We start from the raw sequence: 18,145 nt of genomic DNA, 5'->3' as shown, positions 1-18,145 counted from the left end.
GCTGGTTGCATAACTGGCCTTTCTGTGCTGTGCTGGGTGAGGAGGCCAAGCCAGGGGAAACTCTGTACTCTGTTCACTGTTCACTCTCCCAAGCACTGGGGTGTTGGATAGGCTTGTGGACGTGGCAATCACCTGGCACCACAAGGCTCTGCCTTCGTTCTGGAGCTGTTGCCTGTGATGCAGAGGGCCTCAAGCTTAAAACTGACATCTTTGTTGCTGGGAGACCTAGAGAGAGGATGGGGTGGTCTATGCCTTCTCTTCTTTCACCCCCATCCCTCAGATGGCTTAGCTTACCTTGCTGGGAATGCTACCTCCCTGGGGGAGGGGGGTCTTCTTTATCCTCCCCTCCCCCACCTCCCATCCACCCAAGTCAGCCTCCTTTTCTCTCCACCCTGGCTGATTCCACACTCACGTTTCCTGGGCAGACCTCCTGCCTCCTCTGCTGAAGCCTCCTTGGGAACAGAGCGCTGGTGGTATTTTCTGTTTTTGGCCTGGTTCTGACAGGTGGTCCTAGAGGGTGGTCAATGAGTATCAGTTGATTAATGACCCTGTAGCTACTGGACCTCACAGAGGGCCTTCAGTGATATTCATGTTCTGAGCAGTCCCCCTTGAGTCAGGGCTGGCTCTGCGACTTGTTTTTCAATACAGTGGGGTGGAAGGGACGCTGCATAACTTCTGAGGCTGAGTAGAAAGAAACCTTGAGCCTTCCCTGTGGTCTCTTGCAGTGTTTGCTTTGGGGGAAGCTAGTGACCATCTAAGTAGTTTGACTACCCTGAGACAAACAGGCTGTGGGTGCCATGGTGCACAAAAGATGCTGAAGAAAGAGATGTCATTAAGCAAGGAGGGGAGAGGGAGAGGGGGAGAGGGAGAGAAATAGAGAGGGGAGAGAAGAAGGGAAAGGAGGAGGGGGGACAAGGGGGAAGAAGAGAAAGAGAAGGAGGAAGAGAAGAGAGAGAGACCAAGGCACAAGACGTATGTGAAAACACCATCTTGAAAGCAATCATCTAATCCTCCCCCCCACTGATAAAAATCAGAGATGAACCAACCCTTTCTGAGTTCCTGACTTAAAAAAATAATAAACCATCTAAAAATTAAATATTCTAAGCTACCGTGTATTAGGATGATTTGTTACATAGCAGTAGATGGCTGGAACAAACACTGTTGGGTGGAAACCTTCCACAGGGCCCAGCTCTTACCTTCCACATTTCTCTAAGCTCTCTTCCCCAATTTTCCATACCTAGCCACATTGTATGGCCGTCAGTTCCTTAAACACATTGCTTTATACCTCCTGGCTGTCCACTCTACTGGAATTTTCTTTTTTTCTTTTATTGTCTTCCCTATCCTCTTCCACTTACTTGACTCCTCTTTATGCAGTGGTAAATCTCCTGGTAAATCTACCCCCCCACCCCCCCACCCCCACACTTGATCTCTAGGGGCGAAAAGTCCTTATTTGCAGTGATTGTCAATTCCCTGGGAACTGATTTCAAGATAGCACCACGAGGAAGGAGATGTTGTTATCTGCATATTGCAGATGTGGGAACTGAAGAGGAGAAGTCCAGCCACCTTCCTGGGCAGATCACAGGTAGATGTGGACTCTGGCCTTAAAAGACCACACCCTCTCTTGCCACACTGCCTTCCTGGAAATCCCATGGCCTTCTATGAGCACAATGTGTCTTTTAGGCTCTCCTGACATTTGTTTTAGACCAGCCGTCTTCTCATAGCTTTTCTTGACACTTTGTTTGTCTTGCCATACCTGGCAGGCCACAGCCACTCATTTATCTCATGGTGTCTGGTCTGCAGTATGCCCCGATAATGGTGATTGTGAGCCAGCAGATACTTGAGAATCTACCGTAACGCTTGATTAGTGATGTGTTAGTCAGTCTGGATCAGCTGCTATAGCAGGCAAACCCAACATTTCAATGAGTTAACACAAAAGAAGTGTGCACCAAGTACCATGAGTGGCTGGGGTAGGGCCTTGTTCTACACAATCATTCAGGGACCCTGGTTCCTTACACCTCCGGATCTGAAATCTCCCAAGGGTCTCTGAAAGTTTCTGCTGGATCTTCTTCTGTCTGTAGGTGAATGAGCAGTTTATTGGGGGGCCAAGTCTATCCATATTACATTTGTCCATTACATTTCATTGGCCGTGACTCAGTCACATGGTACCCTTGCCTGTAAGGGTCCTGGGAAGGGTGGTAGTGCATTAAGATGAGGCTCCAGTGAGTTTGGGGAACACCTAGGCTGCTGAAGGAGTCCAGGCTGTGGGAGGCGGGGGGTGTCTTTGCCATCCAGAGGGCTTTGTTATAATCACTATGATGACCGTTAGTGCAACTGGATGTGTGGTATCTTCTAGGTGTCAGATATGGTGATAAGCACTTTGTTTTGTTCTCCTTAATCCTTTCAGTGGGTCCACACGGCAGATATTGTTAGGCCCGTTTTATAGATGAGCAAGGACTAAGGTTTGCTTGCCATGGCTGTGTCTTGCCTAGAAGGCATCATTACCAAGGGGCAGAGCTGGCATCAGAGCCTAGTGTTTTCTGGTACCAGCCTGTTAATTCAAACTCGCTGTTGCTATACTGGGATTCCCTCCACTTTTAGTCTTATCTCTACCTTCCATTTGGAATCGGCTCTGCTTCTGTTTTGTGTGTGTTTAGGGCCTGGGTATATCCCTTAGCTTTATCACTTGAGAATGATGCTCTACCACTTGAACCACAACTCCATGTCTAGAATTTTACTGCTTAGTTGGAGATAAGTGTCTCATAGACTTTTCTGTCTGTGATGACTTCGAACTGGGATCCTCCGATCTCAGCTTCCTCTGTAGCTAGGATTGCAGCAGGTGTGAGCCACCAATGTCTGCATCTTACATAGTTTCAGAACAAAAGGATCCTGAGACTTGGCTACCTCTTCTCTGCATGTTCCAGAGAGAACAAAGGCATCCTGACTGTTGTCAGGATGGGATGCCTCCTGACCTGTGAGGTTTGTATGTGTCATCTGCCACTCAGCTCTCTCTGGCTTTGACTATGACCTCAAGTGGCCCTTCACCTGGAACACAAAGAACACAAAGGGGGGGTGGACGTCAGGAATTCCCACATCTCTTGTCTTGATCCCATGGTGATGTGCTGGACCTGTGGAAATGGCATTTCATAATAGTCCCTTCTACCAGGTTCAGATTCTGTGTTGGGGCTGAGTGGGTTCAAGAGTTCACTGCAGAGACAAAAGGGATCGAAGGTGAGTAATCACTGAGCAATAAGGTTGCTTTCCCACAGCCCAGTGGCCCAGAAATTAGCTGTCCAAATGAGTATCATGCCTCATTGTAGTGAGTTCAGCGTGTCCATCAGGGGCCTGCCCTCTTGGAGCCAGTCTGCTGGCCTTAAATCATCGTCCTGCTTCTTGCTGACTTACAGACCTTGGGTGAACTGCCTGACTTAGCTCTGTCTCAGTTGACTCACCTGAGAAGCAGGGTGAACATAGATCCCCCGCATGGAGTTGTTGGGAAGATAATGAATGTTAAAAGCTCAGACAAGCCTCTGACCCATGACAAGTGTTGGTTACTATTTTAGCTTACCAGGAACCTTCTAAGTGTTTGTTTGCTTACCATTGTCTGCTGTGACCCACCTAGGTTGGAGTACACACCTGTTGCCCTTGTTGGAATGAGGGCATTCCTGAAGCCTAGGATCATGTGCTTTTCATTTCTCATGAAATTTCTCCTTTCATATGTGGAGCTTGGAATTTCCAAGGTTACCTGACATGCTGTCCCCACACTGAGGGCTCCTGGCAGACAGGGGCCTGCATGCGTTCATCTCTGTTTCCTTAGCAACATGGAGCAGTACCCAGCAGTCTGACTACAGGACAGAAAGAGGGAGTAGGTTACATCCTTTCTTGAAAAGTGAGGGATGGTTTTGGTAGTGTTGATGTGGTCTTTCGACGTTGTCTGGGGTGTCCTCTCCTCAGCGTTTGAAATTTGATTTGATTTTTTACAATGTTGTCTGAGGTAGTTTGCTGGTGAGTGTAATGAATGAATGAACGAGTCAATGAACGAACAGGAGTGGAAGCCCATGTGAGTATTTCTGGTCCTTCAAATGTGTAATGTTTTAAGTATTTAATCAGAAGGTTTAGGGTGCTTTGTCAGTGAGCTCTGTGTTTGATGATTTCCAAAGTTTTGACAGCATTGGAATTAGTGTGTGCTTCCCCTCCCCCGCCCCCCTGAAAACACAAAGAGGCAGCATTCATTTTGAATGTTAACTTGCGTCTCTTAAATCCACACTTGTGAACTTCATAGCTGATGCTGGAATTGGACAAAGGCAGCTTTGAATCCCAGCTCCAGCCTTGCTTAGGGGCTTTGGACAAGGTATTTAACTTCAGCTCACTTTCTTCATGGGTAACTGTGAATTCTAAAAATACCTAGAGTTTTGGTGAGGGCTTGGTGAGTGAGCATTTAGCACCTTGTAAGTGTTCAGCAAATGATACCTGCTGGGACTCAGTTGGCTGTTGTTTTAGATCTTTCTCCTCTCTCAGTAACCATGGCCTTGGTGGCACCTAGGTGAGGAAGAGAAGCTGCTGGAGGGACCTTGGTAACTGAGGCCAGCACTAAAGATGGAGGCAGAGCTTAGAGTGCAAGAAAAATGAGCCAAAAATTTTCCCTTCCCATTCATCCCGCATCTCTTTCTGATACCACCCTAGGAAGGAGGAGGAAGGGAGAAATGTAGAGGGAAGGAAGAATTTTGGAGTACAAGTGAACTTACTTTAAATGAGTTAAATCTGGGAGGAGGGATGTGTGTGTTCAGTTTTTCCCATCTGCAAAATGAGGATTGTAGGTAGTGATTCTAAGGGTCCGTGGCTTCCACAGTACCCTGTATCTTTGTAAGAATCATGAGTCTGTTCTTGAGTGTTCTGTGTTGTACTACCCACTGGCCACAGCCTTTGTCAGATGGACACTAGCAAGGGCAAGACAGGGTGGAAGTTGTGGAAAGCCTCAGAAGGTTTTTCTCCCATCAGGTTGAGCTCTTTGGAGGCTTTGAGTCTAGGGGGTAGAACAGGAAGGGTCTGGTGGCCTCATCTGTGCATCCTGAGGCTCCACAGAGAGGTGGGAGCAGAGGTGCCATGCAGGCCAGGAAGGTTTAGCCTGTTTGTGTAGTATCCTGTTCCTTAGGTGGCTATAGACCCTACCTGGGAATCTTTCTTTCTCTCCTCTCTCTCTCTCTCTCTCTCTCTCTCTCTCTCTCTCTCTCTCTCCCTCTCTCTCTGTCTCTCTCTCTGTCTCTGTCTGTCTCTCTCTCTCTCTCTTTCTCTTTCTCTTTCTCTCTCTCTCTCTCTCTCTCTCTCTCTCTCTCTCTCTCTCTCTCTCTCTCTCTCTCTCTCTCTCTCTCTCTGTTTTCTGATACACCAAAGCAAGCTGGGCACCTGTTCTAAGGTTTGCATAACATCTATTATTTGTCCCCAAACTTTGTCTTTTGTTGGGGATTATATGTTCTGAGCAACCCCAAACTTCTTCCTGTTATCAGAGTTCAATGAGCAAGTATTGTGCTCATCTATGTTTTGTCCCATTCCCAGGTCTGTCAATGAGAAAGATTCCAAGCGTGTCAGTCATTATACTGTTCCTGTGGGGATCTTGAGATGAAGAGGAGGCTAAATGAGGAATGGATGGAATGTAGTGAGGTAGGAAGGGCATGGATTGTGGGCATAAGGACTTTGGATCAGCCCTTGTCTCCCCTGCTGATGATATGGGTGATCCTGGATATCGTCCACTGGGGTGGGCAATTGCTTGCCCTTCCCAAACCTTAGCTTCCCTAAGTTGCAGGAGGAAGACCACAGAACTTTACCCTGCACCTGAGAACTACTCAGAGAGCAATGGCTGCCATGGCCACGGTATATCTAGATGCATTTAGCAGCAGCAGTTATATTCAAGCTCTGTTTGGAGTCTGCTTTAGAGCAGGCATGGTGGAGAAAGGAAGAAGATGAGCCCCTCTCCTTCAAGAAGTCCACACTGCTTTCCCTGCTCAGTAGCTAGATTGTAAATTCCTAACTGGCTCCTGCAGGATCCTGCACGCTCTGGGCTGCGGGCTGCGGAGACGGGTCATGAGTCTTCTTTCTTGGTCTCCACATCCCAGGCCAAGCATGTTGTGACACTCAGGGAGTGCCTGGCAGACATTGGAAAGAAGAAGGAGACTGGAGCTCAGCAAACTTGCTAGTAAATGCACTAGTATTGAACATCACTTAAGTTTCTACGTGGGGCACCACATCTCCTTGTCTGTGGCTTCTTGAGCTTGGAGGGTTTTATTTCTAGAAGCCAAAGTGAGCCTTTCAGACTTTCCCTAGATCCCAGTCTCCAAGAAGATGAGATGCTTAGGCCATGCAGGGCATGGGTGACCTAGGGTAGTTGGACATGCAAAGCTCTCCTCTCCTGTTTACCAGTGGCTTGGCACCACGTTCTAGAAGCATCTCATGCCCGACTTCCCTAGAAGAAAGGACATTTTGTGTGATCTCTTGGTGTAAGTGTTGGACAGCAGCCCCCTCTGGCAGACAAGCTCTCACCTGGGTTTGGTAAAATGACAGATCTGTTCTTTTCTTCCCCACCCACCTCCCTCTTTCATGCTCCTTATGAAGAGGCCTCTGTCAGGTCAGCCGCCAGCCATGGGGAGAGGAGCCAACTTCCTCCTTGGACTTTGTGGAACCAAACTGTGGCAACTTGGATGGAGGAGGCAGGGGCCCTGTGAGGGGGAAGGAAAACAGCCTGTGGGAGGGTGGGGCAATTTTTAGCTTTTACTGCACAAGGGGAAATAATGTAGAGGTGAACTGTGGAATCCGATTAGGAATTAACCCCTCTGTGCTCACATTAGTCAGCCTGCAGCCGCGGCTGCTTCCTGGAAGACCGCCTTCCTTGTTACCCAAAATCAGTTGGCCCAGATGCCTTGGTGGGCTTTCTTGCTTCACTTACTGGCTGCACCATGAGAGCTGATTTTTTTTTTAAACCAGTGCATTACTGTGTGGTCACACAAACTTGGAGGTCTTTTTAAAAAAAAGTTATTTTATTGTGAAGATGCTGTACAGAGGGGTTACAGTTTCATGAGTAAGGTAATGAGTACATTTCTTGTCAAACATTGTTACTCCCTCCTTTGGTTTTTTCCTACTATCCCTTCCCTCCCCTAACTCTCCCGCTTCTTCCCGCCCCTCCTCTGGCTTGGAGGTCTTTAATAAGACGCTGAGAGTATTGGAGAAGAGGCCCAGGGCACCCAGAGGCAGGGCTGGTCAGTTCTAGGCCAGCAAAGTTTCTTTGGCTTCTGGGTGGTGGAGAGACTGCCATTTATCAAGGACTCATTTGCTTTTTATTTCTTTTTTTTTTCTTGCCAGTCCTGGGGCTTGAACTCAGGGGCTGGGCACTATCCCTGAGCTTGTTTTGCTCACAGCTAGCACTCTACCACTTGAGCCACAGTACCATTTCCAGATTTTTTTTGTTTATGTGGTACTGAGGAATCGAACCCAGGGCTTCATGCATGCTAGGCAAGCACTCTACCACTAAGCCACCTTCCCAATCCATCATATGCTTTTTCTTGTGATTGCCCACATTGCACCTGAGCTGTGAAGCATCTATAGTAACCCTGAAGGACAAGTGCTATCCTGGAGCTGAGACTCAGAGAGGTTAGACTTTCACACAGCTGTGCCAGAGGTAGAGGGCAAACATATACATTTCCTGTGTTATGTGAGAGTTCTCCATCATTTGTCATTTGCTTTCACCATAAGTAACTATTAAGCACCTATTGTATGCCTGTGTTCAGTGAATGAGATAGGGGGAGAGTGGTCTGGAAATGGTGAACCCTAGTTTTCCCATCCAGGGAGCAAATTGTCAGGGGATGGGAGCGTTTCTGTTGTATCATGTTTTGGGAGGGCCAGGAGGTATGTGAGGGCTGTGGTGGAGACACAGTGGGGAGGTAGAGACAGTGCTCAGCTTCAGAGCAGGAAGGGCACCCTACATTTGAAACATGGCTCAAGGAATGAGAAGGGTCCTATTAGTCTTTTGGCTTACTTTTGGGGAGAACTACTGGGGTTTGAACTCAGGACCTCCTGCTTGCTTATTAGGTAGGTGCTCTACTGCCTGAACCACATCCTCTTTTGCTTTAGTTACTTTTCTAAATAGCGTCTTGTGGTTTTGCCTGAGGCCAGCTTTGGACCACAATCCTCCTACCTATGCTTCCTTCCCATGTAGCTGGGAAGACAGGCACAAACCACCATGTCCCTCCCTCCTGCTGGTTGAGATGGGGCCTTGCGAGCATTTTGCCAGGACTGGTCTCGAATCGTTATCATCTCAGTATCTGCCTCCTGAATATCTGGGATTATAGGCATGAGCAAGCCACTGTGCCCCATCCTACCTTTCGCTGTTTAAATGAAGGCCTCTGGGCTTGCTTCCTTGGAAGGAAAAGCACGATGAGTATTTGTGCGTCTTTCTTTCTTTTTACATGCTTTGCATTTTGCTCTTTCTGGCTTTGAGGCTCCTTACCTCCCCCTGGCTTCTGGAGAAATATTGTTTTATGTATCACATTCTTGCTTCACTGGGCAGGAGGGCAGTGGTATGGGAAGAGGGTAGGCCTTGATTAAAAGTTTAGCAGTGGGTGCCCAGGACCCAGATGGAGTGAGCTGGATCTTTCACCCCTGCACATGAAATAGACACTTTCCCTTCGAGGTTTATGGGAGCAAGGCTTGCCACTGGGCTCGTTGTCCTTTGTCTGCCACATGCTCTCAGAAAGAGTGAGGAAGTGGCCAGAGTGTGGAACAGTGGAGCCAAGAGGCAACAGAAACCAGTGGGAGGTAGCTGACAGAGCGACCTGGTGGAGGTGTAGGGGCACTGTGTGGGTAGAGCATGGCCCTTGTGTGCTAGGGCAGGTGAGTGACTGGCCTTCTCCTTTCTGCTTTCCCTAACTGGCACCTTCCAGGCCCTATCTTCTGCCTGCTGCTTCTGCTGACTAGCTGGGGAGTTTCATCCCCAGAGGTTCTGGAGCTCTGAGGATTTTATCTGAGTCTGTGGTTTTGAAACAGAAGTCCTATCTTCCTGTGTCCCTGATTCAGGATGAGGGTCTGGAGGAGCTGTGCTTTTAAAAGAGAAATTTGGTTATTCAGACACTTTTATGCTTTCTTACAAATGGTGCTTATCTTGGCAAATTTGAGAAACTGTTGTTTAGTTCAGATGAGAACATGATGTTGCTTTAATATTTATTTATTTATTTATTTATTTATTTATTTATTTATGTATTTATTTATTTATGCCAGTCCTGGGGCTTGAACTTGGGCACTGTCCCTGAGCTTCTTTTGCTCAAGGCTGGTACTCTACCACTTGAGCCACAGTGCCACTGCTGGCTTTTTCTGTTTATGTGGTACTGGGGAATAGAACCCAGGGCTCCATGTGTGCTAGGCAAGCACTTTACCACTAAGCCACATTCTCAGTCTTGCTTTAATTTTTTATATAAAATTGATTTAAAGTTTTTTAAATTGATAAAAATAAAAATTGTCTATTTTTATCATGTAGAACATGCTGTTTCAAAGTACGTATGCATGGAGCTTTAATTAACATGTGTTACATCACATACCTTTCTTGTTGTGAGAACACTCAAAATCCTTCTTAGCAAAGTTGAAGAATATGATACATTGTTATGAACTGTAGTTTCTGTGTTTAATCCTATTTAACTGAAATTTTGTATTTTTTGATCAACATTTCTTGTCCCTGGCAATCCTTAAAACCCTTCTTACCAAAGTTGAAAAATATAAAAATATACATTGTTACTAACTGTAGCTATTGTGTCAACCGATCTCTGAAAGTTTGTATTTTTGACCAACATTTCCTGTCCTCTGATAACTGCCCTTCTCCTGCTTTGCTTTGGGTTTTTCAACCACTTGTCATGTGAGATTATGTCTTTCTTGTTCTGTGCCTGGTTTACTTCACTCAACTTTGTCCCCCAACTTCATACATGTGGTCCTGAATGACAAGATTTACTTCTTTTTAGGCTGTAGAATAAAATTTGTTTTTTAATTATGTTGAATATAATAATATATAATAATATATAATATAATATATTATATTATAATATATAATAATATAATATTTCACATTATACCATATGTCCTATGGACATACATGTACTTTTTCCCCCCATATTGTGCATATTGTGAATAGTCTTGCAATAAACATGGGAATGCAGGTGTATTTTGAACTATTGGTTTACTTCCTTTAGATAAATATGCAGTAGTGAGATTGCTTGATCATATGATAGCTCTTTTTTTGGTGGGGCGGGGTGCAAACAAGGTGAAGGTGCTAGGGATTGAGCCTAGGGCCTTGTGCATGCTAGGCAACTGCTGTACCACTGAGTGAGTTTCTCTGATAGTTGTATTTAAAATTTTCAATTAAATTAATACTTAAGGGTTAGGGTTAGGGATTAGGGGTTAGGGTTAGAGGGTTAGGGTTAGGGTTTAGGGTTAGGGGTTAATAACCCTTAATACTGTTTCCCAAAGCTTGAATGTGGGGGAGGGGGTGAGATAGAGGAGGTAGATGAACCAGAAAGGGAATACGAGACAGATAAAGCCAAAAAACTTAAGGTACACATGTAATTTTAAAAAGTGGGAAACATGACTTGTCAGGGGGGAGGGAAGAGACCGGGATGGGGGAGAATAATGAGGTATTAAGAAGTGCTGGACACTTAGATGGACAGTTGCAACTCCTTTGCATAACCATGTGAAGTTAAAAAAAACACTGCTTCCATAATGATTGCATCAATTTACATTCTTACTAACAGTGTGCAAGAGTTCCCTTTGCTGCACAACCTCTTGCTAACACTATCACCTTTTGTTTCTTAAATAATAGCACTGCTAAGGCTGGGAAGTGATAGCTCACTGTGGTTTTGATTTGCATTTCCCTGATGACTGGTGACACTGATAACATTTTTTATACACCCGGTGGCCATTTGTGTATCTTCTTTGACAAAATGTCTTGTTTTGATAGGTTGAATAAAGCAGTGCTGGGCAGAGAGGGAAATGAATGAGAGAACCTGGCCCAGAATAGACAGATAGCCACAACCCTGCCTTCGGAGGCCTGAGCAGCTCCCGTGTCAGGGACGGAACTGGACAGATGCTTGCGTTATGTAAGAGACTGTGCAATGTGGCAGACAGAGGTCCTGGTCTCCTGAGTTGGGGCCCAGGGAAGCGTCTGCAGGCGAGACGTGTAGGATGTATAGGCGTTAGCCAGTGTGGAGGGGTCTGATGCCAGAGGGATGGGAACTGGAAGGAGGGGGAAGGATGCAGAAAGACAGACTGCAACATATTCCAGATCCTAGGGCCCTAAGAGAGAAGGTGGGGAAGGAAAGAAAACGAGAACTAGTTAAGGGAGGGCAGGGCTGTGCCTCTAGCTTACTGCTGAATACTTAATGGCTAGCACAGTGCTGAGCCCCAGGTAACTTCTCAGGAGATGCGTGTACGTATTTTTTACTTCCACAGATTTAGTGCCTTAAGACAACACAAGCTATTCTCCCACAGTCCTTAAGGACGGCCCCGTGGTCTGTCATTAGGCCAACGTCAAGCTTCAGCAGGGCTGGCTCTGCCCAGAGGATCTTTTTTTTTTTTTTTAACCTTTTGTAGTTCTGTCCTTCTCGACTGTGAATTCCTCTTCAAAGTGCATGGCTCCATCCTCACCTCCTCGACTTCCTCTTCTGTGTCAGATCTCTCTCCGCTCCCTTTTAGAAGGATTCGTGATTGTACCTAGGTCCCACCTGGAGGAGAATAATCCTGGACAATGTCTCCATTTTAGGACCATTAAATTCATCACAGCTTCAGAGTCCCTTGTGCCAGTATAAGGTGGTGTTCAAAGGTTCCTGGAGGTGTGGCAGTCAGTCTTTTGTCATTGTGACAAAATGCCTGACAGAAACAATCTAAGGGAGGAAGCACTCATTTTGGTTCACAGTTCAGAGGTTCCAGTCCATCATGGCCAGGAGGGTGTAGCATGACAGAGTGGTGCACATCGTGGTGGCCCTGAAGTGTAGAGGGAAAGGAGGAGAGTGACAGGAGGAGAGGAAGATGGAGAGCGACAGGAAGAGGGACAGGGACAGGGAGAAAGGGAAGGAAGGAAGGAGAGAGGAAGGGGAAGAGGGACAGAGTGGGTTTTCCCCTGTTCCTCCTTTTATTCCATGTGGGACCCTACCACCTATGGAATGGTGCTGCCATCTTCTTTCTTTTAGTTAGTTGTGGTCTTTCCTTTGGTTAGTCCTCTCTGAAAACACTCTTGCAGACACTAAGAGTTAGGCTTTTACTGTATCCTCTTAGACAACTTCCCAGCCTAAACAAGTTGGCAATCAAGAATCACCATTGCACAGGTCCATTGGGGGACCAGAATGTGGCCCTGTACAGTGTTACAAAGGAATGGCATTTTACAGGGACAGAAAGTACAGAGGAGTCTAAGTAGCCTCATGAACCATGGAGCAGTACCTTAGATACACAGGTAAGCAGAACTAGCTTTCAAGATCAATAGAAAGCCCACGGATTGGGAGAAGATTTTCACTAGCCATACAACAGACAAGGATCTCATATCTAAAATATACTTAGAACTCAAAAGATTAAATCCTCCCCCCAAATCCTCAAAGAAGCAACTGCCTGATTAATAAGCGGGCTAAAGACTTAAAGAGAACTTCTCTGAAGAGGAAATAAAAATGGCCAATAGATACATGAAGAAATAAATGCTCAACTTCTCTAGCCATAAAAGAAATGCAAATCAAAACAACATTGAGATTCCACCTTATCCCAGTTAGAATGGTTATAATTAAGAAACCTAATAACAACAGATGCTGGAGGGGATGTGTGGCCAAAGGGAACCCTACTGCATTATTGTTCAACTACTCTGGAAAGCAATATGGAGTTTCCTCAGAAGTCTCCACATAGAGCTCCCTGATCACCCAGAAATCCCAGTTTTGGGCATTTACTCGAATGATCACAAACAAGGCCACACTAAAGCTACCAGCACAACTATGTTTATTGCAGCATTATTCACCATAGCTAAGATATGGAACCAACCCAGATGCCCCTCAGTAGATGAATGGATCAAGAAAATGTGATCCATCTATCTATCTATCTATCTATCTATCTATCTATCTATCTATCTATCTATCTATCTATCTATCTATCTATCTATCTATCTATCTATCGGAATTCTATGCCTCCATCAGAAAGAATGACACCACCACCACCCCATTTATTAGGAAATGGAAAAACTTGGAAAAAATTATATTAAGTGAAGTAAGCCAGGCCTAAAGAAACATATGTCCATGGTTTTCCTTATTTGCAATAACTAGTATATGTCTAGGAAAAGCAGAAAAGGTCAAAAGCTATGTACATATGACCATACAAGATGATGTTAAGCAAAATGAACCCCAAGATAAGGACACAAGAGGTTTTATCTTTCTTGCTGTGGTTTTTAATATACTTATAATGTACTATGTGATTTTTTTGTTTTCTTTTGTATGTTCTTCCCCCATGGTATAACCCCTGTTGTCACTGTATTAGATTCCAGTGTCCTGCATCTTGTACATACATTTTCCTAATTTGGGGAGGGGAAGGGAAATAACAAAATGCTGAAATAAGGATACAGGTTGACTCATTGTAGCAATGAGATGTACAAGACACTGTTGAAAATGAACTTTATAGCTTTGGGGTGGGAGAGGGAGGAGTTAGGGAGGTGGAGAGGGAAAGGATGATAGGGGAAAAAGAAAGGAGGGGGTAACAAGGCTCGATAAGAAACGTAGTCATTACCTTACTCATGTAACTGTAACCCCTCTGTACAGTATCTTTACAATAAAAAAATATATATTTAAAGAAACATTTGACTCTTCAGGCAAGGTGAATTTACAGATTACTGTATTATCTGGATTTCTTTGCTCAGTGAGATGAAAATATGAAAATACATTTTCTCATGTATTATATTTCTTAAGCAAAAAGAAGAGCCAGCTTTCAGTGGATGCTTGTCTGCTACATTGGGTCTTTTTCTGAGTGGGTCTCACAGCATCTCATACCTTTTTCAGATACTGAGTTCCTTCCTTATCCTACACTCACCCTTCTCATTGTCTCTTCCTTTTAATCTGATGATTCCTTGTAAGTGTGTGATGAAGAGAACACCTAAAGATTTCCCCTCTAACGCTCACTTCCAATCTGACTGGTTGGGTGAGTCTGAGCTCAGAGTTGAGCGCACGGTGGTTCATGAACAGGAGGATCCCACCCACTCATGGTTAGGTGGATTATACATATTGACTTGTGCAGAGCTCTTTGTGTCTGGTCAGGGTTCCTGTGGGTATGGCAGGAGTGTGTTGACTGGACAAGATAAGTTCTGCTTCAGGAAGGGAGGGAGCTAAGTTATGAGATGCCCTGGTGGGGAAGTGGCTGGGTATGCTGGTTGGCTTTCTGTTACTATAGCTAATACCGGAGAGAATCAACCAACAAGGAGGCGTGGTTAATTCTGGCTCATAGTTTTGGAGTTTTAGACTATGCCCATTGTTTTGGGCTTATGTTCAAGCCACATATCACAATAGGAGTTTGTGATAGAGAAAGATGGCTTACCTCATGATCAGGAAGCAAAAAAGAGTGAGGATCAGGTTAAGGTCTCACAATCCCCTTCAAAGTTCCCAGTGACCTAAAGACCTTCCACTAGGCCACACCTTGTAAAGACTCTGTCATCTTCAGATGTGTCACTCTGTGGGCCAAGTCTTAATCACCCAGACCTGTGGAACACAGTTAAGATCTAAACTATACCATGCCATGTTCTCCATTCCCTTCAGTTTGGGGAGCCCAAGAAAAGGGCTTGGGTGAGAAGCACTATGGGTACCAATTAGTCTGTCTAGAGAGGTTGCTCTGGATCTGGATCTTTCTCTGGAGGAGGTGCTTACACTTAGGGCATCCTGGCTGTTTAACAGCATTACTTGTTATCTACAAAGGGATGAGGGCAGAGAGGGCCAGGGTGGTTGGAGGTCTTCATCAAATGGGAAAACAGCCTGAGGAGAGCACAGAGCCATGGGAACTGTCATTGTGAGTGTCAGGAAGATGCAGCCGTGTGAACACACATATTCATGGGTGAGCATTATTCCTGGGAGGAGCAGGGCGGGGAAAACTTTCCAGAATGGGGAGGAGATGATACCTGGCCTGTCCCCCAGTAATGGCTGGATTGTAGGGAGGCTGCTCAAGACATGCATGCTCTAAGGTAGTCCTTGGGACCATCCCAGCAGAAGGAGGCTGCTTTGAAGCGCAGATGCCCTGTGTTGGGAGGGACCCAGCATCGGAAGGTGTCCCACCCCATCTTGCCCCCTCGCAGCCCATCACTCAACCTCTTGGAGCCTTTGAGAAAGAATGAGAGGGCACAACCAGGTGCTTAGAGGGACAGGCGTGTCTTAGAACCTATTCTTTTCCTAGTGGTGTAACTTCTCAGGGCCTCAGTTTCCCCAACCCCTAGGAGCCCTTTCTTACTGGATGGCCTCAGAGAACCTCGCAGTCTTGTTTCCTGAGCCTGTAGCTGTAGGGATCTTTGGGGCATAATGCTGAATCACAGGGTGAGACTGACAAGAGCCGGCAGGGGGCTGTGGTTAGAGCAACAGGTTTATGGTCTGCTGTGTTCTCAGAGCCACGCTTCAGATGGGTTCAAGGCCTCCCGTCTCCTGGTGTCATTGGGAACCTCAGTGACATATACTGAGCACCTGAGAGACTGGAGCAGGGTTGGGGGTGGTGAGGCAGGAAGTCAGGACCTGAGTGTCCAGGTGAGCCTCAGGCCCTCAGAAGGGAATGTTGGTTTCTGGTTGCGTACTTCTCATGTGGAGATCCTGCTTTCTGAGCTGGTATGTAACTCATTCTCAAGACCTGAGGAAGAGACTTGGCTAACCTTCAGAAACGAGTAAAGTCTAGTGCCTGCCGACTGCTTTTGTTTAGAGGGACAATCCCCCAATCTTCCGTTCTTCAACAAGGAAGACTTCTGTGCCCACTGGGGGTTTTGCAAGAGGCAGCTTAGTACTGGGTGGTGGTTAAAGGCATGGAATCAGGCAGGACAAATCTTGGATGACATCCCATTGTCCCTACTCAACAGTTTTCTTTTTCTTTTTTTCTTTTGGGTCTGGTCATGGGGCGTGAACTGTGCCACTTCCAGCTTTTTTCTTTTTGCTTATGTGGTGCTGAGGAATCGAACCCAGGGCCTCATGCATGCAAGGCAAGCGCTCTACCACTGAGCCATCTTCCCAGCCCCCCACTCAACAGTTTTGACTGTCACCTACACTGAAGGAATGACTTCTGCTTCCTAGGGGGCCAACGGGAGTCCCCAACTACCATGTATGAGGTGGCCTGGGCCATCAAGAGTAGTTGTTGGCTGTGAATGCAGGCAGCTTTCCTGGGGTGGAACTTGTCAGCACATCCTAGTGAGATCTAGCAAAAAAACTTAACCTACATAGATGGTTGGTACCATGGGGAGAACTTTCCCTTCACCCTATGAGATAAGGTACCTCTTCACAAGATAGGGTACCTCTTCATGCTCATTTTATAACCAGGGAAACTGAGGTCAAGTATCTCATCCCAGCTAGTAAGTGGCAGAGCAGGATTTGAACTCAGGTAGTCCCACTCCACAGTCTGATTTCAAGAGTCAACATCACTACAGAGCTGTGTCACTCCCTTGAGCCTGTCCTTGCTCCCAGAGAAGCTGTTCCTGGAGTTGAGCCGTTCTGGCAGTAGAAGTGGGGTCTGTGAGTAGGACCCCCAACTGTTTCCCCTAGATATACACCAGGAGGAACCCCCAGAGGGGGTGGAGGAGTGTTCTTCCTTCTCGTCAACCCTGACAGAAGAGCCCTTTCTCCTGAAGGGACACAGCACTCAGCCCATGTTAGGGTTCTCAGGAGGAAATCCACCTGCCTTGATGACAAGCAGACATCTTCCATACTGTGTCCCCCATTGCCCTCCGTGGCTGAGATGATGGAGATAAAGAGGCCAGGGAAACTGAAGAGGCCTCCAAGCAAGCCTGGCTCTGCAGGGACTCCTGAGAACTCTGACATTACAAATGCCATTGCCTGTTGCTTTATTTTTAGCAGTGAGAGGGGCCTGGAGGGCAGCAGGGGGATGTGGGAATCCTATTTTTTGCTCTCTCTTGCTAATGGAACCTCTAGCAGTTTTTATGGCTGATTTATTTTTCTCTGAAGTCTGTTATGCCTGCAGCCCCACACGGTACTTTTCCTTCGCTACGGCTTAGAGGAACAAAATCGATGATGTCAACTCTTGGGCTTGCGAGCGAGCATCTTCCTAAATCTAGTTTCTCCAAGAAGGAAGGTGGCCATCACTCTGGTTTTCCCTCATTCCCTGCCCTGGGCTTGGGTAAATCATGGTTGCCAAGAATCAGCCAGCTTCCCTGTGAGATGAATGAACGTGTTCAGTTCAGGGGTATTCCCTGGGGATGTTCTGAGAATGTTCCCAGGCCTGCTTGGATTGCCAGGGCTGGTCCAGGACAGATGGGTGTGTCTGGGTGTTGGTCCCACCCTGTAGGACTTCTAGAACTGAGGGGGATATAAAGATATAGAGCTGGGGAGGCAGATGGTAAGATATGGGACAGTAAGTAGCTCCTCGTTTGTTCTATCAGTTAACAAAATGGCAGCTTGAGGCCAGGTTCAGTGACTCATTTCTGTAATCCCAGCTATTTGGCAGGTTGTGTTTAGGAAGACGTAGTTCAAGGCCAGTCCAAGCAAGAAGTTCTTGAAACTCCATCTTCACCAATAAAAAGCTGTATGTGATGCCAGGTGACTATCATCCTAGCTGTATAAGAAGCATAAATAGGAGGCTCTTTGTCCAGAGTAGCCTAAGCAGGTAGGGAAATCTTATTTAAAAAAAAAACAAAACTAAAGCAAAAAAGGTTGGGTGTGTGTGTGTGTGGTGGCTCAAGTGGTAGATCCCCTGCTTAACAAACTCAAGGCCAGGAATTCAAACCTCAGTACTGTCTAAAAGCAAACAACAAAGTGGTTTTATTAAGATATTACTCATATTCTATAGTTACAGTTATGAAGAGCTGTGCAATAATCACCATTATTTGATCCCAGGACATTTTTCCTGCTTCAAAAAGAAACTCTTTCTTGTGAACCTTTGTTTCCCATTCCCTCTTCCCAATCCTGATAGC

The 18,145-nt window shown here is 46.1% G+C and overlaps 1 protein-coding gene across 31 annotated transcripts in view; it reads left to right on the top strand.

Moving 5' to 3' along the window:
* The window catches only part of Kcnma1 (potassium calcium-activated channel subfamily M alpha 1), a 701,247-nt gene that overhangs the window by 18,485 nt on the left and 664,617 nt on the right, over window positions 1-18,145 (top strand). The window lies entirely within an intron of this gene.

This window comes from Dipodomys merriami, unplaced genomic scaffold (genome assembly GCF_024711535.1).
Source record: "Dipodomys merriami isolate MVZ:Mamm:240054 unplaced genomic scaffold, mDipMer1.0.p SCAF_14, whole genome shotgun sequence".
NCBI lineage: Eukaryota > Metazoa > Chordata > Mammalia > Rodentia > Heteromyidae > Dipodomys > Dipodomys merriami.
Note: the sequence above shows the minus strand (reverse complement) of the source record. Positions and strands in the feature narration are given on the sequence as shown.